The sequence below is a fragment of the Delphinapterus leucas genome, chromosome 4 (assembly GCF_059928025.1).
Source record: "Delphinapterus leucas isolate spDelLeu-1000000601 "Yukka" chromosome 4, BTC_Dleu_Yukka2, whole genome shotgun sequence".
NCBI lineage: Eukaryota > Metazoa > Chordata > Mammalia > Artiodactyla > Monodontidae > Delphinapterus > Delphinapterus leucas.
The window spans coordinates 118,212,114-118,235,239 of record NC_143132.1 but is presented as its reverse complement, the minus strand read 5'-3'; the positions used below and the strand labels follow the sequence as shown (position 1 = coordinate 118,235,239).

The 23,126-nt window shown below is 39.4% G+C and overlaps 1 protein-coding gene and 1 long non-coding RNA gene across 22 annotated transcripts in view; one reads left to right on the top strand and one right to left on the bottom strand.

Moving 5' to 3' along the window:
* Nucleotides 1-5,124, top strand: part of MBNL1 (muscleblind like splicing regulator 1) — a 201,611-nt gene extending 196,487 nt beyond the window's left edge. For all 18 annotated transcript variants that reach the window (XM_022582790.3, XM_022582806.3, XM_089910988.1 and 15 more), the window contains one exon: nt 1,689-5,124. The gene's annotated coding sequence lies outside the window, so the exon portion shown is untranslated. The remainder of the gene's footprint in view (nt 1-1,688) is intronic.
* The window catches only part of LOC149749410 (uncharacterized), a 128,001-nt gene that overhangs the window by 4,378 nt on the left and 100,497 nt on the right, over nt 1-23,126 (bottom strand). For 3 of the 4 annotated variants that reach the window (XR_016393111.1, XR_016393108.1, XR_016393110.1), the window contains 2 exons: nt 21,968-22,103; nt 18,385-18,487 (listed from right to left, as the gene is read on the bottom strand). This is a non-coding gene — a long non-coding RNA (uncharacterized LOC149749410). Of the gene's footprint in view, nt 1-2,435; nt 7,914-18,384; nt 18,488-21,967; nt 22,104-23,126 lie in introns of those variants that run through there. The other variant, XR_016393109.1, reaches the window with a different exon arrangement.

Below are 23,126 nucleotides of genomic sequence, written 5' to 3'. Positions count from 1 at the left end.
GCACGTGTTCAAGTTATCTACATGCTCAGAAGTGTATTAAGTATCTATTTTTATACTTAGAAAGAGCCATAATGCTTAAAACTGAGTCTGGTAAATAAGATGGGTGATCATTCTTTGTTGCTTCCTTTCATTCATTTATCTGTTCATTAACATATTTACAAATGATTTTTTGGTGCTACTGTGTGTTAATTACCAGGTCGAGGAAATAAAGATGAGTAGATAATGAGATAATGATGTACCTTTCAGCACTCTACATTACAATAAGAGAGGTGTGAACACATTTCTCTTGGAGCAAAGATGAGGGAGCGGCTCTTCCCAACAGAGTCAGAAATTAAGTGAATTTGGACAATCAAGATTGTTACAGAGTGAAGGGAGATGTCAGGGCCTTACAGAAGAAGGGACAGAGGTGTTGAGTCAGGAGATGGGGCAGTTCAGAGGCCCTTGAGCGTAGCAACAGCTGGTCAAAGGGTGAACCCATGTAGGAGAAGTGTATAGATGAAATCTGAGAGCTGTTTAAGAAAGAAATAGACTCAATCTGAGAAGTACTACCAGAGACATGCTGCAATCCTGAATTAAATGACTGAAACTGATTTTTGTGTTTCGTAAGTTCTCTCAATGCAGTTCTGATAATGTTTATTATTCTGAACAATAGCCACATTTTGAATAAGCACATCACTTTGCAGTATGTAGGTTTGGAAATAGAGTTGCCTTTTTGACATGTTAAAAAAAAACTGTTTCAAGCTTTTATAGTCAGTTGGGTGTGTTTGATATGTATATCTGTAACTACGTTCTATTTCTTAGCAATAATCCAGGTTGAAAAAAAATGATAGCAAATGGCCGTAAGTTCATCAATTAGCAAAACAGTGGATTTGTGTGTATTGAAACTTAGGCTCTTTAATGTTCTGTTTAACAAATGATTACTCATTTTCATGAGGAGTTACAATATTTAAACTGGTTTTTGAGTGCAGCAAAATCGTGATTTCTTTCATTCTCTAGGTTGTGTGCTAAAGCATATTTTAATATGTAAAGATTCTCTGGGAACAAATTTCATGTAAAAACTGGAACTCAGTTCACAGGTGCATTGTAATATCAGTTCAACCTTAATTTGTCAGAAGCATAAGGAACAATTTTTATTTTCTTGCCTTTAGTGGGAAGAATCCAAACTTTATCCAAAACAGTCATGTAGAGTATCATTCTTTTATTTTTATTTTTTTCCAAACACATACTGTGCTAATCAAGCACCCAAAGAGAGCAAATTGTGTTTAACAGGATTGTGGCATGGATTTTAATTTCGTGGGCCAAATCATTACTCTTGAAACCTATTAACCTTTAGAAGTAAAATGAGTTGTAAGTTCTGCCCCACAATGACCGTGGTAAAAAGAGCTCTACTACATTATGCCCCTTGATTCTACAAATGTATTTTATACTCTGAGCTTGGTGTTGGGTGATATTTGTTCAGAGTGTCTACAGTTTTATTAAGCTGTGCATGTCATTTTATTCTCGAAGAAATGATAAACAAATTTAGGTCCTTTGTAGTTGTGAAGTGTTTTTTGTTTTTACATGAAGATACAATATACATGCGTTCACTCTTTAAACCAAGAAATCACAGTTTTCATGTTGAATGCATATTGGAAACTGCTGTTAGATATTGGCTGTTTTAACGAAGATTATCTCTTTTTCCCTTGCAGATCATGCTAAAGAGGAAAGGACAGTGTGCTTGGTTAGAGTAAAGGACGAGGTCATTAGCCATAGTGTATATACCGTCAAGCAACACACACAAAAACCCCTCAGCCACAAGACATCCGCATATTGCATGTTAACCAGAAGACAAGACAACCTGGAAACCCACTGCACACTGTTGCCTATACACTTTGTACATTTAATTGATATTTGTGCTGAGGTGATATTCCTGTCTAAAAGAACAACATTGTCTTTCTTTTCTAGCACAGAGTGATGCATTCAAATATGCAGACCTAATTAGTTTCCTATATATTCATGCCATCTTGAAAAGACAGACTGTGGTGTAACCATGATTCTATTATGTATTGGTACGTCTGTAGACCAAGATATAATTTTTTAAAAATAAGTTTATTTCTTTCAAGGTTTACAAATAACAAAGGTGCACCTTGTATTTAAAATTGCCATTATAGATGAGAGCGTGCATGCACAGTCATTTTTGTTTAAGAGTAATATTTTTAATGTAGTAGATTTTAAGATGTGGTGAGGGAGGGATCTGACAGAGATGAATGTGCCAAGCAAAACCACAACTGTGTATCTTTTAAAGCACATCATGGCTTTAAGTACCATGTTGTTAAGGATTCTCATGAAGTGCCATAGACTGTACATCAAATTAGAGTATTATTTCTTCAGTGTTATTGTTTTCGGAGCCACATTTTGTTGCTTATTTGCTAGTACTAATCAGTCAAAGGGCACCATTCTTTTTTTTTTTCCTTTTTTTTTTTGGAAACCAAAGCTGTCTCAGAAATGGCCGATTTAACTTTACAGTAACAAAATAGACAGCACAATACAAACTCTCTCAATACAGATAAACTCACACATACTGGAGATATATATAATAGATATATATATATAAAATTATTTTAATGCATTGTAGTGTAATATTTATGCATACTATACTGTATAACATGTTATTCAAAAGGGATATGCCATTTCTGAGACACGATAACAAAAAAAAAGTTGGAGGAAATTATTTTGCTTCTATTTATAGCTCTGTCAAAAGTCAGAAGACTCTAAATGCTTTGCAAAAATGGTTTCACATTTGCTTAAATGCTTCATCACAGTCACATTTAAAATAGTGACTCTAAACAAAGAAGAAAGCAGCACTCTTCAGATGCATGATAAACCAAAATATGAAAATGGGAAATGTTTAATTAACCTAGTCACTGGGTGGGTTAAGTACATGGGTGAATTTTATATGTGATTTGTTTTGTTTTGTTTTGTTCAGATTTACTGCTTATAGCCTTAGAAAGCCTTTTACAAAATTAAAAAAAAAAAATAGATGTGCATTCAGTTTTTAAGAATGGATTCATCCAAAGGAATTCCTTTTTTGTGGTTTGGATGTTGCAGCTAGTAAAGGATATTTTTGCTCTGTTCAGCAGTTCTAAAAATTGCTGAAGTAGGGGCCAGGTCACTGGTAGTTCTAGTATGGAATGGGAGAAGTGAAAGTTCAGTTCTAGAACTTTCCATACTTCCAAGTTTACTGCAAGTTTTTATGCTTGAGAGAGATGCTTTCTAATATAAGACTGATGTGTTGATTTTACTGATTGTACTGTACATCTATTAAAGCCTTAGATTATTACATTACGGGTTGGAACCCATACCAATGTAATTTCAATCGTGTTAAGAGAGTAATGGTGACTCCATATGTTATTGTAGTTAGTTACATTATAGAATATTACTTATTTTTCTTGTTAAAATGTAGTTTTTCATTTCCTACATTTATTAGATTTCATTTTCTATTAACAATTGAATACCATTTCAGTTTATAGACTCTTGTTTTATTAGATTTTACCGATGAATTTTTCAAAATACAAAAAAAAATTAAAGTAGTTTTTCCTTCATAACATACTCAGTTTTGAATTACATGTAGTGTCATATGAATATTCGTATTATTGTTAACTAAATGATTTATATTTTACTGATTTAATATTAAAGTGTAAGAATGTCAGTCATTGTTAGTTCTTGTCTAGTTTTCATTAAAAGAACAAAGATCTTTTATATGGATATCTTATAAATATATAATCATTGCTAAGTAAGAAGTTAAGTTGTTGCTATCGCAACAATCCTGGCAGACAATTGAGTAATATTTTGATGATTTATTTTGTTTGTAATTAGTTATTATAAGAAGATCTAGATCCTAGATATTAGAATAAAATTTATTTTCTACTGTATCCATTTCAAATGTTAAAGTATTGTTTAATATTTTTGAAATCCCTGAATATCAGGCCTTGTTATAAATAAGCTGCATAATCAATAAATAGAACAAGGGACTTTTTGTTGATAATCCAAATACTCAAAGTTTACGTAATGAGAATTATAGCGTGTGTGCAAACTCTTGAGGGTTGATTATGCTGCAGTTTAGCATGTTGGAACGTCTAGAGAGAAGGTTGACTTTTTGCACTTCTGTATATAGTCAAAAGAGAGAAACCTGTATAATAGTAAGATCTTATTTTGAATAAAAACGTCTATAATTACAAGGAGTTTTGTTAAGGCTAATACAATGACAGACTGAGCAAAATTGCTTGCAAAAGCGGCACAGAGTTAGCACTCCATACCCCTTCAAACATGTTGCTTTGCTTTTTGTGGACAGCTTGTAGTTTGCCAGGATTTTTTCAGCTGGAAAGATATGCCATCCTTCCGAGATCTCATGACTGACAAAAACTCCATTGGGCCAAATCTGCCTGAAGATCATTACCAAAACTAGCAGGTACTTCAACCATTAAGGTGAAATCATGGATCAAATATTCCTTACATTTTTCAAAACTACTGCATGTTTAAAACTTCAACAAAACAAAAAAGAGACAGAACTATACGGAGGACATATACTATTCAAATCAGTTTCTGCCAATTTCAGTGGTTTATTGTTCACAAAAAAAAAAAAAAAAAGAAAAAAATCTTCAAAACAAGTATCGACTTTCACAAAATTTCAACCATAAACAGGCAAACCAAACAGCACACAGTAGCTATAGTTGTTATGTGATTGTTTTTTAATTGCTGTAGGATCCTGTTCTTTCAGCAGGTGAAAAAGATAAAACACAGTTCAAATTTCATGGTTTTAATTTTCAACTCAGAAGCACTCAAAAAAGCAAATGTGATAATGGGCACTTGTTTAATGAATTAGCGTATCCAGCCTTCACTCCAGCTGGTTATGGTGTTGCACTTACCAGCAACCCTACGCTTTCGTCTGCTGAAAGGACAGATGTGCTTGGTTTTACTATTATGTAATCACAACTTACTTTCTGCTTGTAGTTGCTTAAAATTATGTATTTTGTCTTGGGCTGCAATTTGTTTTATGCTTATTTTATTATTACTGCAGTAGTTGACTTTGCTGTATGGAAAAATAAAGTGAAATTGCCCTAATAAAACTTCTCTTTCTTAAGTATATTTGTGTATCTGAGATTGAAGAGTAAATTATTTTTGTGCGTTTCAAGCATCCATGCATGTCTGTCTTGACGAACATAATGATGTAGAAATTCAATATAAGGTGTTAACTGACGGCAAGTCAGGCACTGACTATCTTCCCCACTAGCCTCTCAGACCAAGAGGGAGAATCTGAATCGTGATGTATTGCCACCCACTGCCCAGTGTTCTCTGAAAAATCTCGTCCTCCTTTCCTCTGACACTTTAAGTGCTGTTTGATATATTTTAGATGCTGGAGGGGAAAATTCTAAGGGAAAAAAGGAAATTCTCTCATCAATTCTTTCTGTAAATGAAATTTTATTTGCCTGACTGCCCCAGGAGACTGGCACTGGATATCAGGCAATCTGAGAGAATATTTCAATAAATGCAATAATGATGACACTTGATTCAGAGGGATAAAGGTTTATGCACACACACAGCTGAACCAAGCCATGACATGACTCTTGATTATGTGTGTGTGCGTGTGTGTGTGTGTGAGTTTTTTAAATGGTGAATTTAAAATTCTGTTGAAGTGAAGCCTGGTATCCCACATGGCTTTGCATTTTGCAATTTTCTCGGATAGTCAGTGAAAGCCAGAGTTCCAATGTGAAGAAATTTGCTCATTTGATCATTTAGTGCTACTCTGTGTGACTGTGGCACTTGACATTTATTTGGTCAGAGCCTACAAATTCTCCTTTGTAGGTCAATGCTTGTTTTCTAAAACTTACTGCAATAAAAATAACTGCATTATTTATGATTAATACAATTCTGTTACTGGCTGAGTTCTGTGGAACACTTCTTTTATTTTCAGTGGACTCAATTATTCAAGGTGCTGCACCCCAGAGTAGCTGCCCTGGGGGAGATTATCTAAAGCAGGGGTTCACAGCCTTTTTGAGTAACATCAAAACATCTGGCTCCTCTCCAATTAGTGATAGTACTTTGGGGTTAACTTTTAACTGAAAAAGTACAGTAACAAATAGCAATTGTAACGTTTTTGTTAATCACAACAACATATACATGCATCTGAAAAACAGTCATTTGAGATACTCTTTCTCCAGACAATGCTTATTGTTCAGAAGGAGTTATTACTGCAGGGACCACTAGGGGTCCTCAGCTCACAGGATGGGACCCTGTCTTAGAAGTCTGGTTTCTTATTTCATTACAGACCCTTGACATTCACGGAGTTTACACCTTGGAATGACGCTGAAGATCAGTGACAATCTAAATTTGACTGAGGCGCACCTCCATACAGGAAATAGTCACTCAACACGGGAGTGAACCTGTGGGACAGTCAGCAACGAGATTTTGCTATTTTTCTACTTTTTTTTTTTTTTTGCGGTACGCGGGCCTCTCACTGTTGTGGCCTCTTCCGTTGCAGAGCACAGGCTCCGGACGCGCAGGCTCAGCGGCCATGGCTCACGGGCCCAGCCGCTCCGCGGCATGTGGGATCTTCCAGGACCGGGGCACGAACCCCTGTCCCCTGCATCGGCAGGCAGACTCTCAACCACTGCGCCACCAGGGAAGCCCTTTCTACTTGTTTTTACTCCACTCACTGATGAGTCTGAGGCAGTCACTTTACTATTTGAGACAGTCTATATGTTCTGGAGCAAAATTATAATGTTCAAGATTTGGAAACTTTTTACAGCCTAGAACATATCCACTTTAATGTTCAAAGTCCGCGTATTAATATGAAGGGATACAAAATGTGAAAGTTGGAGAATTAAATGTTAAAGGATTTGTTCTGACTCTTCTTGACCTTTCAAAAACACTGAACCTCACTGAAGTGACTAGAAAGTGGCCTTGTGCTATGGCTGGCCTCAGCCCAGCCTCCAGCATACGGCCCTCGCTATGGTTGGTCCCAGCTATGCAGCACTTGGGGTGGGCAGTAAATCTGAAGCTACCCTCAGACTGTAGCTGTGTGAGGCCACACCGGGCCACAGCTTACAACTCCAGATCTCTTATGAGTTGGACTCTAGGTTCTCAAAGGGCCCTGTGTGTTCTGAACTCCCGAAGAGCAAAATCTAGATGTGTGCTGGGGCCGATTGGGGCCGATTGGGGCCCGGGGCTGGAGAACTCTCCTTCCTCCAAGCCCTGTAGCCAAACTCCCTCGGAGCTGCCACTTGCCCCGGACACCTGGCATCCTCAACTGCCCTGTCCTACCCTTTACCTGTCCTCCACCAGGGGGCTGAGGCAACCAAGGGGGTCAGAGCTACTCCTTTTTGTCTTAGGAAGCAGCCCCCTCGGTTCTCTTCCTTTTTTGTCGTATGAGCTTTTTCTTTATTCATGTGATATTTTTCTTTTGCTAATTAAATGCTGGGGAAAAAAATATATCCTGCCCTTGAGTGTGCAATTTTAGGAGAAAAGAGCAGTGGCAGACTAGAACACAGACACAATCTGTTACTATTAGTGACCTATTTAGGTTTTTCAGAAAAAATGTACTGAAGCAAGTGCGGTCAGTTTCTTTCTCCCTGATTGGGTTTCATAATGACAAGACAGAATTTCTCACAGGTAAAGAATAAACCTGAAGGTTCGTTCATGGTAGTGGGGAGCCACTGGGTTGTTATGTGAATTCTGACTGCTGCTGTCGGTCACAGGTGCCTCTTGGTGGAGCCTGGGCTGTTGAATCCCTGCCCTTGGAATTTAGCAGAGCCTGGTGGCTGCGTTCAACTGCGGCTTCAGGTGGGCTTGTATGATTCCACTGCAAAGGGCACAATTTCACTGGAGGGAAATTTTAACTATTGCAACCACTGCGTGTGCCGAGGTCATGAATTCATCTAGGAAATAAAAAAGCATAGAAGTGTTCCACATCTGGACGAGTCCTCAGACCCCCAAGTGCCTCGCTTATTAAATCTGTTCTGACACTAGATATACAGTTGCTATAGGGGAATTAAATAATGAAATATACCCCCCAAGCTATAGCTGAAAGGCAATTGCTTGGACCAGGGTAGCTGTGACCGAAATTACCCGTGCAGACAGGATCCATTCACCGGAGAACACCGTGTTCACAAGGGGTGCAGAAATGGTGGTGGTGGTGCCTTTCAAGGTCTGGACCTCAGTGAGCAGTCTGCAGAAGAAGTCCATGCTTGAACTTAAATGTAAAGCAATGCCGTGCCAAAGAACCAGAAAGTTAGCCAAGCAGATCTCCAAAGTCTATTTAGAACGGCACACAGTACACTAGTCTAGAAGAGAGTATTATAAGCCTCCTGACTAAAGTCTTAGGGTGAGAGACCCCTGAAGTCGCATAATATAACAGGACTTTAGGTTTCGGATGAAAGTAGAAGGACATCCGAGGAGCTTGACTTTAGGTTTCGGATGAAAGCAGAAAGACATCTGAGGAACTAGAAGCCTGCAGCAGAGGCTGAACAAAAGAAGCCTTTGTAATGGACAACTAGCAAATTAACAGTCGAAATCTGGACACGGTGAATGGGGCTTCAGTAACAGGAAGAACGTCAGCACTTGCCCTGCTTTGCCTTGGCACTGGGAGGCACTGCCTCTTCCTTTCACAAATGCAACCAATTCCCAGATGTGGGCCTAGGTGGACTCTGAGGATAGATATAAGCAGTAATATCTGGAGGGTTAAGGAATGAGACAGAGAGAAGGGCACTTTTGACAACCTTGTGCATGTTAGTGGTGGGTACTACCCAGGGCCACCAACAACACAGATGCTGGTCAAACCACAGGAAAAGAGTATAACCTCCTGAAATGATTATTGTTAAGACATGCATTGGAAGCTTCCTTAAACTCATAAAAATCAAAGCTACTCATTAGAAATGGCATTAAAGCACTGGGGGAGGCACTGCAAGTGGTTAAGATCAAGGGCTCTGCAATCAGTCCACCTGGACTCATGTCTCAATTTCTCAGTTCTTTGACCTTGGCGGAGCTACATCACCTCTCTGGGACTCAAGTTTCCACCTTCGTAAGATAGAAAGAGCAATGAGAATATTTACCTTGCAGGGTTGCTGAATGGTTTCCAGACTGAATCACCTGGGGCATCATTAGAAAAGTATTGATGCTTGGTCCCTTCCACCAGACATTCTGATTTAATTGCTATGGAGGCAACTACTGGGTTAATGTATATAAAATGCTTAGAGCAGTGCCTGGCATACAGCAAGAAATTGATACATGGTAACTATGACTGCTATTTTATCATCATCCATTTTTCAAATGACTCCACGTAATCTTTAATTTTCATCCTAGTTCTTAGGTTACACATCCCTTTCAAAGCAGCCATGGACATACTCTATTTGTGTCATCTCTAATTCTATCTTTCCTGTTCAGAAGTGAAACCCTATCTTCCCGTTATTTACCACCACAACAGGTCCTGCTCATTGCTGCAAATACAGCGAACATTTCAAAACTAGAATCAAGTGCTTTCTGACTCACTGAACAGTTTAAATTCATGAGCCAGCATGATATGATCACAGACCATACTTAACCATGTCAGTCTGAAAGCGACCCTTTAGACGTACCTAAACTCAACTATTTGAATTCCCCCTTTACTTAAATCATGCTCAAGATCAAATCATAGAATGGATGCCTTAATGATCATGAAAACTGTGTCATTAAACAATACATTTAAAGTGTTTTTATTATATTTATCAAAATATTTCTAATTGCATTTGAGTGGCACTACTATATTTATCATATTTCATCATAGGTTTAGTTTAGATGCTTAAATTAGCACTGACTCAGCTCCATAAACACACATAAGAATCTAGCCAGAATTGGGAGATTGGGATTGACATATATACACTAATATATATAAAATGGATAACTAATAAGAACTTGCTGTATAAAAAAGTAAATAAAATAAAATTCAAAAACAAACAAACAAAAGAATCTAGCCAGGCACCATGCTGGGCTTGAGATGCAAGGTTGAAAGGCAAGAACCTCACAGGGCAATGACTAAAACAAGACGTATAGGCTACTGCATACACACGGATCTAGTATTTCCTACCTCCCACTCCTGCTCCAAGCCCTTAACTGAACCACAACATACATTAGAATAGGTTAAATGAAAACCGCCCTCTCTTCTCGAATACAATACTATGACTACTCTATTCATTATCCAACTCATTTTATCCTTAAAAAGTAATCTGAGGGGCGGAGGGGAAGATGGCAGAAGAGTAAGACGCAGAGATCGCCTTCCTCCCCACAGATACACCAGAAATACATCTACACGTGGAGCAACTCCTACAGAACACCTACTGAACGCTGGCAGAAGACCTCAGACCTCCCAAAAGGCAAGAAACTCCCCACGTACCTGGGTAGGGCAAAAGAATAAAGAATAAACACAGACAAAAGAATAGGGACGGGACCTGCACCAGTGGGAGGGAGCTGTGAAGGAGGAAAGGTTTCCACACACTAGAAACCCCTTCGCGGGCGGAGACAGCGGGTGGCGGAGGGGGAGCTTCAGAGCCGCGGAGGAGAGCACAGCAACAGGGGTGCGGAGGGCAAAGCGGTGAGGTTCCCGCACAGAGGATCGGTGCCGACCGGCACTCACCAGCCTGTCTGCTCACCTGCCGGGGCGGGCGGGGCTTCGAGCTGAGGCTCGGGCTTTGGTCGGAGCGCAGGGAGAGGACTGGGGTTGGCTGCGTGAACACAGCCTGAAGGGGTTAGTGCACCACGGCTAGCTGGGAGGGAGTCCGGGAAAAGGTCTGGGCCTGCCGAAGAGGCAAGAGACTTTTTCTTACCTCTTTGTTTCCTGGTGCGCGAGGAGAGGGGATTAAGAACGCTGCTTAAAAGAGCTCCAGAGACGGGCACGAGCTGCGGCTAAAAACGCGGACCCCAGAGACGGGTGCAAGACGCGGCTAAAAGTGCAGACCCCAGAGACGGGCGCGAGCCATGGCTAAAAGCGCGAACCCCAGAGACGGGCGGGAGACGCTAAGGCTGCTGCTGCCGCCACCAAGGGGCCTGTGTGCGAGCACAGGTCACTCTCCACACCCCTCTTCCGCGGACCCTGTGCAGCCCGCCACTGCCAGTTTCCCGGGATCCAGGGACAACTTCCCCGGGAGAGCGCACGGCGCTCCACAGGCTGGTGCAACGTCACGCCGGCCTCAGCCGCTGCAGGCTCGCCCTGTACTCTGCGACCCTCCCTCCCCCGGCCTGAGTGAGCCAGAGCCCCCGAATCAGCGGCTACTTTTACCCCGTCCTGTCTGAGCGAAGAACAGACGCCCTCCGGCGACCTACACGCGGAGGCGGGTCCAAATCCAAAGCTGAGCCCCTGAGAGCTGTGAGAACAAAGAGAAAGGGAAATCTCTCCCAGCAGCCTCAGAAGCAGTGGATTAAAGCTCCATAATCAACTTGATGTACCCTGCATCTGTGGAATACCTGAATAGACAACGAATCATCCCAAATTGAGGAGGTGGACTTTGAGAGCAAGATTTATGATTTTTCCCTTTTCCTCTTTTTGTGAGTGTGTATGTATATGCTTCTGTGTGAGATTTTGTCTGTATAGCTTTGCTTCCACCATTTGTCCTAGGGTTCTATCCGTACGTTTTTTTTTTCTTAATAATTATATTTTAATTTAAAAACTTTATTATATTTTACTTTATCTTCCTTCTTTTTTTCCTTCCTTCCCTCCTTCCTTCCTTCCTCACACCGTCCCTCCCTCCCTCCCTCTTTCTTTCCTTCTTTCCTTCTTTTCTTCTTTCTTCCTTCCTTCATGCCTACCTTTCTTTCTTTCTTTCTTTCTTTCTTCTACTAATTCTTTCTCTCTACTTTTTCTCCCTTTTATTCTGAGCCGTGTGGATGAAAGGCTCTTGGTGCTACAGCCAGGAGTCACTGCTGTGCCTCTGAGGTGGGAGAGCCAAATTCAAGACACTGGTCAACAAGAGACCTCCCAGCTCCACATAATATCAAACGGCGAAAATCTCCCAGAGATCTCCATCTCAACGCCAGCACCCAACTTCACTCAATGACCAGCAAGCTACAGTGCTGGATACCCTATGCCAAACAACTAGCAAAACAGGAACACAACCCCACCCATTAGCAGAGAGGCTGCCTAAAATCATAACAAGTCCACAGACACCCCAAAACACACCACCAGACGTGGACCTGCCCACCAGAGAGACAAGATCCAGCCTCATCCACCAGAACACAGGCACTAGTCCCCTCCACCAGGAAGCCTACACAACCCACTGAAACAACCTTAGCCACTGGGGACAGACACCAAAAACAATGGGAACTACGAACCTGCAGCCTGCAAAAAGGAGACCCCAAACACAGTAAGATAAGCAAATTGAGAAGACAGAAAAACACACAGCAGATGAAGGAGCAAGATAAAAACCCACCAGACCTAACAAATAAAGAGGAAATAGGCAGTCTACCTGAAAAAGAATTCAGAATAATGATAGTAAAGATAATCCAAAATCTTAGAAATAGAATAGACAAAATGCAAGAAACATTTAACAAGGACCTAGAAGAACTAAAGATGAAACAAACAATGATGAACACAATAAATGAAATGAAAAATACTCTAGATGGGATCAATAGCAGAATAACTGAGGCAGAAGAACGGATAAGTGACCTGGAAGATAAAATAGTAGAAATAACTACTGCAGAGCAGAATAAAGAAAAAAGAATGAAAAGAACTGAGGACCGTCTCAGAGACCTCTGGGACAACATTAAACGCACCAACATTCTAATTATAGGGGTTCCAGAAGAAGAAGAGAAAAAGAAAGGGACTGAGAATATATTTGAAGAGATTATAGTTGAAAACTTCCCTAATATGGGAAAGGAAATAGTTAATCAAGTCCAGGAAGCACAGAGAGTTCCATACAGGATAAATCCAAGGAGAAATACGCTTAGACACATATTAATCAAACTGTCAAAAATTAAATACAAAGAAAACATATTAAAAGCAGCAAGGGAAAAACAACAAATAACACACAAGGGAATCCCCATAAGCTTAACAGCTGATCTCTCAGCAGAAACTCTGCAAGCCAGAAGGGACTGGCAGGACATACTGAAAGTGATGAAGGAGAAAAACCTGCAACCAAGATTACTCTACCCAGCAAGGATCTCATTCAGACTTGATGGAGAAATTAAAACCTTTACAGACAAGCAAAAGCTGAGAGAGTTCAGCACCACCAAACCAGCTCTACAACAACTGCTAAAGGAACTTCTCTAGGCAAGATACACAAGAGAAGGAAAAGACCGATAATAACGAACCCAAAACAATTTAGAAAATGGGAATAGGAACATACATATCGATAATTACCTTAATTATGGACTAAATGGACTAAATTATGGACTAAAAATGGACTAAATGCTCCCACCAAAAGACACAGATTGGCTGAATGGATACAAAAACAAGACCCATATATTTGCTGTCTACAAGAGACCCATTTCAGACCTAGAGACACATACAGACTGAAAGTAAGGGGATGGAAGAAGATATTCCATGCAAATGGAAACTAAAAGAAAGCTGGAGTAGCAATTCTCATATCAGACAAAATAGACTTTAAAATAAAGACTATTAGAAGAGACAAAGAAGGACACTACATAATGATCAAGGGATCGATCCAAGAAGAAGATATAACAATTGTAAATATTTATGCACCCAACATAGGAGCACCTCAATACATAAGGCAGATACTAACAGCCATAAAAGGGGAAATCCACACTAACACATTCATAGTAGGGGACTTTAACACCCCACTTTCACCAATGGACAGATCATCCAAAATGAAAATAAATAAGGAAACACAAGCTTTAAATGATACATTAAACAAGATGGACTTAATTGATATTTATAAGACACTCCTTCCAAAAACAACAAAATACACATTTTTCTCAAGTGCTCATGGAACATTCTCCAGGATAGATCATATCTTGGGTCACAAATCAAGCCTTGGTAAATTTAAGAAAATTGAAATTGTATCAAGTGTCTTTTCCAACCACAACGCTATGAGACTAGATATCAATTACAGGAAAAGGTCTGTAAAAAATACCAACACATGGAGGCTAAACAATACACTACTTAATAACGAAGTGATCACTGAAGAAATCAAAGAGGTAATAAAAACATACCTAGAAACAAATGACAATGGAGACATGACGACCCTAAACCTATGGGATGCAGCAAAAGCAGTTCTAAGAGGGAAGTTTATAGCAATATAAGCCCACCTTAAGAAACAGGAAACATCTCGAATAAAAAACCTAACCTTGCACCTAAAGCAATTAGAGAAAGAAGAGCAAAAAACCCCCAAAGTTAGCAGAAGGAAAGAAATCATAAAAATCAGATCAGAAATAAATGAAAAAGAAATGAAGGAAACGATAGCAAAGATCAATAAAACTAAAAGCTGGTTCTTTGAGAAGTTAAACAAAATTGATAAACCATTACCCAGACTCATCAAGAAAAAAAGGGAGAAGACTTAAATCAATAGAATTAGAAATGAAAAAGGAGAAGTAACAACTGACACTGTAGAAATACAAAAGATCATGAGAGATTACTACAAGCAACTCTGTGCCAATAAAATGGACAACCTGGAAGAAATGGACAAATTCTTAGAAATGCACAACCTGCCAAGACTGAATCAGGAAGAAATAGAAAATATGAACAGACCAATCACAAGCACTGAAATTGAAACTGTGATTAAAAATCTTCCAACAAACAAAAACCCAGGACCAGATGGCTTCACAGGCGAATTCTATCAAACATTTAGAGAAGAGCTAACACCTATCCTTCTCAAACTCTTCCAAAATATAGAAGAGGGAGGAACACTCCCAAATTCATTCTACGAGGCCACCATCACCTTAATACCAAAACCAGACAAGGATGTCACAAAGAAAGAAAACTACAGGCCAATATCACTGATGAACATAGATGCAAAAATCCTCAACAAAATACTAGCAAACAGAATCCAATGGCACATTAAACGGATCATACACCATGATCAAGTGGGGTTTATTCCCGGAATGCAAGGATTCTTCAATATACGCAAATCAATCAATGTGATAAACCATATTAACAAATTGAAGGAGAAAAACCATACGATCATCTCCATAGATGCAGAGAAAGCTTTCAACAAAATTCAACACCCATTTATGATAAAAACCCTGCAGAAAGTAGGCATAGAGGGAACTTTCCTCAACATAATAAAGGCCATATATGACAAACCCACAGCCAACATCATCCTCAATGGTTAAAAAGTGAAAGCATTTCCACTAAGATCAGGAACAAGACAAGGTTGCCCACTCTCACCACTCTTATTCAATATAGTTTTGGAAGTTTTAGCCACAGCAATCAGAGAAGAAAAGGAAATAAAAGGAATCCAAATCGGAAAAGAAGAAGTCAAGCCGTCACTGTTTGCAGATGACATGATACTATACATAGAGAATCCTAAAGATGCTACCAGAAAACTATGAGAGCTAATCAATGAATTTGGTAAAGTAGCAGGATACAAAATTAATGCACAGAAATCTCTGGCATTCCTCTACACTAATGATGAAAAAATCTGAAAGTGAAATCAAGAAAACACTCCCATTTACCACTGCAACAAAAAGAATAAAATATCTAGGAATAAACCTACCTAAGGAGACAAAAGACCTGTATGCAGAAAATTATAAGACACTGATGAAAGAAATTAAAGATGATACAGATAGATGCAGAGATATACCATGCTCTTGGATTGGAAGAAGCAACATTGTGAAAATGACTCTACTACCCAAAGCAATCTACAGATTCAATGCAATCCCTATCAAACTACCACTGGCATTTTTCACAGAACTAGAACAAAAAATTTCACAATTTGTATGGAAACACAAAAGACCCCGAATAGCCCAAGCAATCTTGAGAACGAAAAACGGAGCTGGAATAATCAGGCTCCCTGACTTCAGACTATACTACAAAGTTACAGTAATCAAGACAGTATGGTACTGGCACAAAAAAAGAAACATAGATCAATGGAACAGGATAGAAAGCCCAGAGATAAACCCACGCACATATGGTCACCTTATCTTTGATAAAGGAGGCAGGAATGTACAGTGGAGAAGGGACAGCCTCTTCAATAAGTGGTGCTGGGAAAACTGGACAGGTACATGTAAAAGTATGAGATTAGATCACTCCCTAACACCATACACAAAAATAAGCTCAAAATGGATTAAAGACCTAAATGTAAGGCCAGAAACTATCAAACTCTTAGAGGAAAACATAGGCAGAACACTCTATGACATAAAGCACAGCAAGATCCTTTTTGACCCACCTCCTAGAGAAATGGAAATAAAAACAAAAATAAACAAATGGGACCTAATGAAACTTCAAAGCTTTTGCACAGCAAAGGAAACCATAAACAAGACCAAAAGACAACCCTCAGAATGGGAGAAAATATTTGCAAATGAAGCAACTGACAAAGGATTAATCTGCAAAATTTACAAGCAGCTCATGCAGCTCAATAACAAAAAACAAACAACCCAATCCAAAAATGGGCAGAAGACCTAAATAGACATTTCTCCAAAGAAGATATACAGACTGCCAACAAACACCTGAAAGAATGCTCAACATCATTAATCATTAGGGAAATGCAAATCAAAACTACAATGAGATATCATCTCACACCAGTCAGAATGGCCATCATCAAAAAATCTAGAAACAATAAATGCTGGAGAGGGTGTGGAGAAAAGGGAACACTCCTGCACTGCTGGTGGGAATGTGAATTGGTACAGCTACTGTAGAGAACAGTATGGAGGTTCCTTAAAAAACTACAAATAGAACTACCATATGACCCAGCAATCCCACTACTGGGCATATACCCTGAGAAAACCATAATTCAAAAAGAGTCATGTACCAAAATGTTCATTGCAGCTCTATTTACAATAGCCCGGAGATGGAAACAACCTAAGTGCCCATCATCGGATGAATGGATAAAGAAGATGTGGCACATATATACAATGGAATATTACTCAGCCATAAAAAGAAACGAAATTGAGCTATTTGTAATGAGGTGGATAGACGTAGAGTCTGTCATACAGAGTGGAGTAAGTCAGAAAGAGAAAGACAAATACCATATGCTAACACATATATATGGAATTTAAGAAAAAAAAAATGTCATGAAGAACCTAGGGGTAAGACAGGAATAAAGACACAGACCTACTGGAGAACAGACTTGACGATATGGGGAGGGGGAAGGGTGAGCTGTGACAAAGCAAGAGAGAGGCATGGACATATACACACTACCAAACGTAAGGTAGATAGCTAGTGGGAAGCAGCTGCATAGCACAGGGATATCAGCTTGGTGCTTTGTGACTGCCTGGAGGGGTGGGATAGAGAGGGTGGGAGGGAGGGAGACGCAAGAGGGAAGAGATATGGGAACATATGTATATGTATAACTGATTCACTTTGTTATAAAGCAGAAACTAACACACATTGTAAAGCAATTATACCCCAATAAAGAGGTTAAAAAAAAAGTAATCTGAGTATTGAAAAAATAATTATGAGTAAATATGTTCACTGTAGCATTTTTTCATAATATTAAAAACCAAGAGCAGTCTTTGTGTCAGTACTTAGGAAATGACTAAGTAAAGTATTAGGGAGTGTTTTGTATTTAAAAAGGATTTTTTCAAAAATGATTTGGTCACATAGGAAAGTAACTTTAGTGGTAGGATTATAGGATTCTTATTTTTAAATTTTCTGGGTTTTCAAATTTTCTAAGCGTTTTAGTAAACATTTATTGCTTTTCATTTAAATTGCTTCATATTTTTTCCTTTACTGTTTACGATAAATTCACTTAAATTGTTTCTTAGAGCAGGCATCCATTTGAGTTGGTTTGCCAAATTCAGAGTATTAAAATGTGTTATCTAAAACATGCACTTATCACTGTTAGTTGAAAATTGTATAAAATATCTTGCTGAATCAGTGAAATATGTATGTTATTTTAGGGAAGACTCTTAGTATAATCTTGTATAATCTTTGGTCTTAATTCTCCAAGATTATAACTAGTTTCTGGGTGATTATATCATTCGCTATTTACATTTTATTTATGGCACAAATTTCTATTTTAAACCAATCAATTTATTTAGGTGTTTTCCTCACCTTCCCTGCCCTCAGAACACTCTAAATCATCAAAATTGTTTCATATATATTTATTATAATTTAGTGGAAAAGACAAGTAAGTGTGCGGAACATACCTTAGGAAGATTTGCTAGCAAGGTAAGTATATTAAGCTGGGAGATGGGGGCAAAGTGCTCTCCAAGGAGGTGACATTGGAGCAGAGACCTGAATGGAGTAAGGCAGCATCCTCTTACCTTGGAGGCATATCCTTTCCAGCCATCTCTCCTATTGAATGCTGACTCATCCTTTCCGCTTAATTAAATGCCACTTCCTTTAGAAGCATTCTTCTCTTCCTTTCTGACAACATGAAAGACACATTAATTATTTCTTGCTTTACTTTCTCAGGGCTGATTGCTTTTACCTCCACTTCAGTACTTACTCTTCCTGATATTACAGGAAGACTATCACAACTTGGAATCTGCCCAAAGAAAGGCATTTTCTCACCAGGATTAGCCAGTCTTACTCATCTGTGTGTGGCACTGAGTGCCTAGCACTAGTTTCGTATTTAGGAGGTGCTGGTTGAAGGTTTGTTTACTTGAATTTTAATTAAATGTATCTCCTATCCTCGCTGAAAATGCAGATCAGGAACATTCTAACTAACTCTGCTTTTCAGGTCATGAAAACAATGCAACCACTGAGTATCTAGAAAGATTGATGGCATTTCAATGTCTTCCATTGTTTGAAAAATTGTCTGGAGAAATGAGCTGGTATTTCCCAGCCCACAGCCCACTCTAAACTCCTTGAACTGTTCCACTAAAGAGAGTAATTTAGAATGTGTTTAATTAAAGCTTTCCTCCCTCCTTGAATACAAAAATGTGATTACCTAACTCATTACCTATGGAGAGGAGACTGTAGGAAGTAATATTCTGGTAGGGTGGGATAGCTTATGAGCATATTCTGATAAGGGATCTTGGTGAAAGAGAGAACATACATTTATAGTCTTTATACACCCTTTAAAATATTTCTAACTGAGAGTCTGTTGCCTTGCATGCAGATGCCTTTCCCTATCATTCGCAGAACGGTTTTTATTTATGTATTTGTTTCTTTTCCCAGGCATCTCAAGCCTGTGTTAATTAGCAACAACAGGGGCACATAGGAGGAACATAAGCCATTTGCTTGTGAACAAGTTATAAGAATTGCAGTGGAAATTGATTTGTACAGAATATACACCTCCAGCCTGAATACTCTTTAATATATTTATCTTGTTTTAATTAGTTGGCTCTTTTTCTTCCTCCCTCTTCCCTCTACATTACTTCACAAGGCACTGAACTCCGATCACTATTTTTGTTGCTCTCAGCTCCCAGCAGAACCCTCCTTATGAAAAGGTGTAGTGAACAATTATTTCATCTGATGTGACTTAAGAGGGTCTGGGAAGCCGCTTCATTCCCCTACAATTTTCCCACCTTTTCACTTTTAATTACCAACCCCTGAATAAGAGATAAAAATTTTCATTCCATAGTTAATGATGATTTAAATACTTTAAGAGACTTTGTGGGAAAAAATGACTTAAATTCCTGTTACTTTCTTTCTTTCCTCTCTCTCTCACGTCCTTTCTTCATCTTTTTTTCCCCTGTTCTTTCTTTTGTAAGAATTTAGAGAATGCTAATCTGTGTCCTGTTCTGTGATAGTCACTGAGGACAATACGATTAATCTGAATCAGTCTCCATGCTCAAAGACCCCAAAGAAGAGTTGGCAGGATATTTGTGCCAACAAAACGCTGCAGTTCAGACTGGTGATTGATACACTAGAGGACTATGCAGACTGCTATGGGAAAGGAGAGGGCAAGGTCGCTGATCTCTAAGGAGCAATGGTAGAGAAGGAGCCCAGAAGATGAGTCTATGGAACACTAACTTCCCCAATTTTACGGTTTTCCCACTTTCTAAGAAGTGCCCCTCTCTACAAGCTCTATCATGCTCGTGAGATACAGAAGAATACTACTATTTGCCTTCTGTAATTGCACAATACCCAAACCTTCAGTTTGTTGAGTCCAAAATGTGATCCCCTACTTTTTGGCCCCAGCAAATGATACTGTTCCTTTAACTTGAATTGATTGATGTGTTGGCATAAATGTGGATGGATATCTCTTTAATTCTCTGATTTGTCAATATCAAGTGCATACCCACCACATGCGTGGGTAAACGTTATAATATTTTAAAATACATGTAAGAGAAATTATTTAAATGCTTAACTCTTTGCATTTTTCCAAAACTCTGAAAGGCAGGCTTGATTATGTCTTATTTCAAATATGAATGGGTGAAAGAGTAAACTAGCTCTCCACAAAATTCAAACATCAATTCAGTCATTAGTCTCAACAATTTATTTATTCTTCTTTATTTCTCTAATGTTCTTATCTTAGAAAATGGATTGGTTTTGATTTAATCTTATTTTCCTTCTCTGGCTCACCCTCTATTGGAAGTTCCCATAATCCTAAAATGATGAAAACTCTGGGCAGCCACAGCTTTACCTGTGTCAATCCCCAAATTACAAATAACGCGTCCTCTAATAATTGCAAAACACTTGCACAAACGAATCAATTATTTCGTACTTTAAGAGTTTCTCAAGATGGTAAAGTAACGAAATACAAGGGTCTAACATTTTCAATTAAAAAACCAAATATTTACCCGATGATTCCTCTAGGCTAAGCATGTGCTAGCACTGAGCACATGGAGACAAACGAGTGAGGCACTATTCCCGCCCTGATGGAGGACCGTTCAGTTGGGGAGAAAGGTACAAAGGCAGTAACATAAGACCTAGGAACATTTAAGGCATAGGGCGATTGGCGGCATCAGGCACAAAATCTAGCTTGGGGTGTTCTGGGAAGTTCTCTCGGGGAGGTGCCAAGAGATGAGCCATTGCATCTAGGCAAAGAGGCCGGAAGAACATCCCAGGCAGAAAAGGCCACCTTAGCTAAGGCACAGAGGAGATAAGACAAGGCATGAGTTGAAAGGCTTCAACAAACCTGAAGTCATTATCACATGAAATGTGAGCAGAGACAATGGGAAAGCTGGAGAGATAGGCCAGAATGGGGTCATAGAAACCTCAGTAAAGTGTTTCTACTTTCAGAGTGCAGTTATGGACAGATGGAGCATTCTGGTTGCCACTGGCAGAAGATTTGGGAAGGCAAAACTAGCAACAGGAAAACCAGCTACTGGTGATGAGACATCATGATGGTTAGAATTAAGATAATGAATTCTTAGGGCCTTCTAGAAAACAGATGCCCAGGTGGATGGGGTCGGGGTGGGAATTGTGTCTGGAGGATTGAGGGTCCCTTCCCTCCAAGCTGGACGTGAGGTTCTGCTCTGCTTCACTTTCCTCCTATAGGGTCTCAGTCCCTTCTGCGCTCTGGACCAGGGGATCCCCAAACTTTACTGCCTCCAAACCGGAGGAGGGAGTCAGGTCAGAGAGAGCAGTGGATAGGGAGCCTGGGAGAGTTAGGGAGCATGGGGTGGGGTCCACAGTGCAAGGAGGCGGTGGCAGGTGGCAGCCACCTGGGCAGTCAGTTCCTGGCAGTGATGACCACAGAGAGAGCCATGCCCCCAAGGGCAACAGCATTCTCCCCAAAAAGCCTCTTCCATGGGATGGACCAGGCCCCCTTGGCAGGATACTTGGTAGTCAGCTGTGTGGGGTTGCCCAGCATTTCTGGGTATAGGGTGGTCTCTGTGCTCTGCTGGTTGGTGTGCTTCCTCACTAGCTTTGAGAGCTTGGTGTGGATGGTCTTGTTGGAAGATTCCAGCTTCAGGGCTGCCCTCAGGAAGAGGATGGCCTTGCTGTACTCACCTTGCTGGGCTTGCAGAAGAGTGCCTTGATGTCGCCTGGCAGGTGCTGGAGCAGGAAGCTGCAGGTGCACAGGACTGCACAGTGGTCCAACTTCGGCTGCAAGGCTGCCAGGTTGTTCAGACACTTCTAGAAATTTCTAAGAAAAAAGAAATTTCAATTAGGAAAATGAGCAATGGACTTATGTAGGTAATTTATAAAAAAAAGGATATTGAATGCAAGTTAAAAACAAAATGAGATACTAATACAAACCCTCCCCAATGGCTAAAATGAGAAAGTCTGACCATATCAGGTGTTGGCAAGGACATGAAGTAAATGAAACACTCATATACTGCTGGGTAGAATACAAATCAGTACAACCACTTTAATAAAAGATTTGGTTACGTATGGAAGTTGAAGACCCATATGCCCTATGATCCAGCAAATCCACTCTTAGGTTTATATCAAACAGAAATGTCTGTAAATGCATCACAAGACATAGGAATGCTTTTAGAAGCATTAGAATCAGAAACAGCCTCAAATCAGAAATGACTCAAATATCCGCCAACAATAGATTGGATGAGCAATTGGTGATATATTAGTAAAATGGAATAACATTGAGCAGTAAAGATAAACAAATCACAGCTACGTGCAACAACATGGATAAAACTCATAGAATGTTGACTGAATGAAGACAACATAAAAGCCAACGTGCACTCTGATCCCATTTACACAAAATTAAAATCCCAGCAACACTGTAGTGTTTAGAGATGTATATTTAGGAGTAAAATGTAAAGAAAAGCAAGGGTGTGGATTGTAACTGAGAAGGGGCAGCTAGGGTTTTTGTAAACGTGTTGCTCATGTTTTATTTCCTGAGCTGAGTGAGAGTTACCTGAGTGCTCATTTTATTATAAGGCATTAAGCTGTACCCTTGTGTTTTACATGCTTTTTCTGTATATTCATCATATTTTACAATAGAGATAAAAAGCTGAAAAGCAAAAAAGGGACAAAATAGGTACCTTACTTCCCCAGAGAGGAACTTAGGAGGTAAATTTAGAAGAAAACATGAACATCTTTTAACATGGAAGATTCTGCTAGAAAGCTAGGATTTAATTTTTATAGGTAACCAATTTTAAACATACAGGTTTTTGGAATTTTTTTCCTGAAAAATAAAACAAAATAA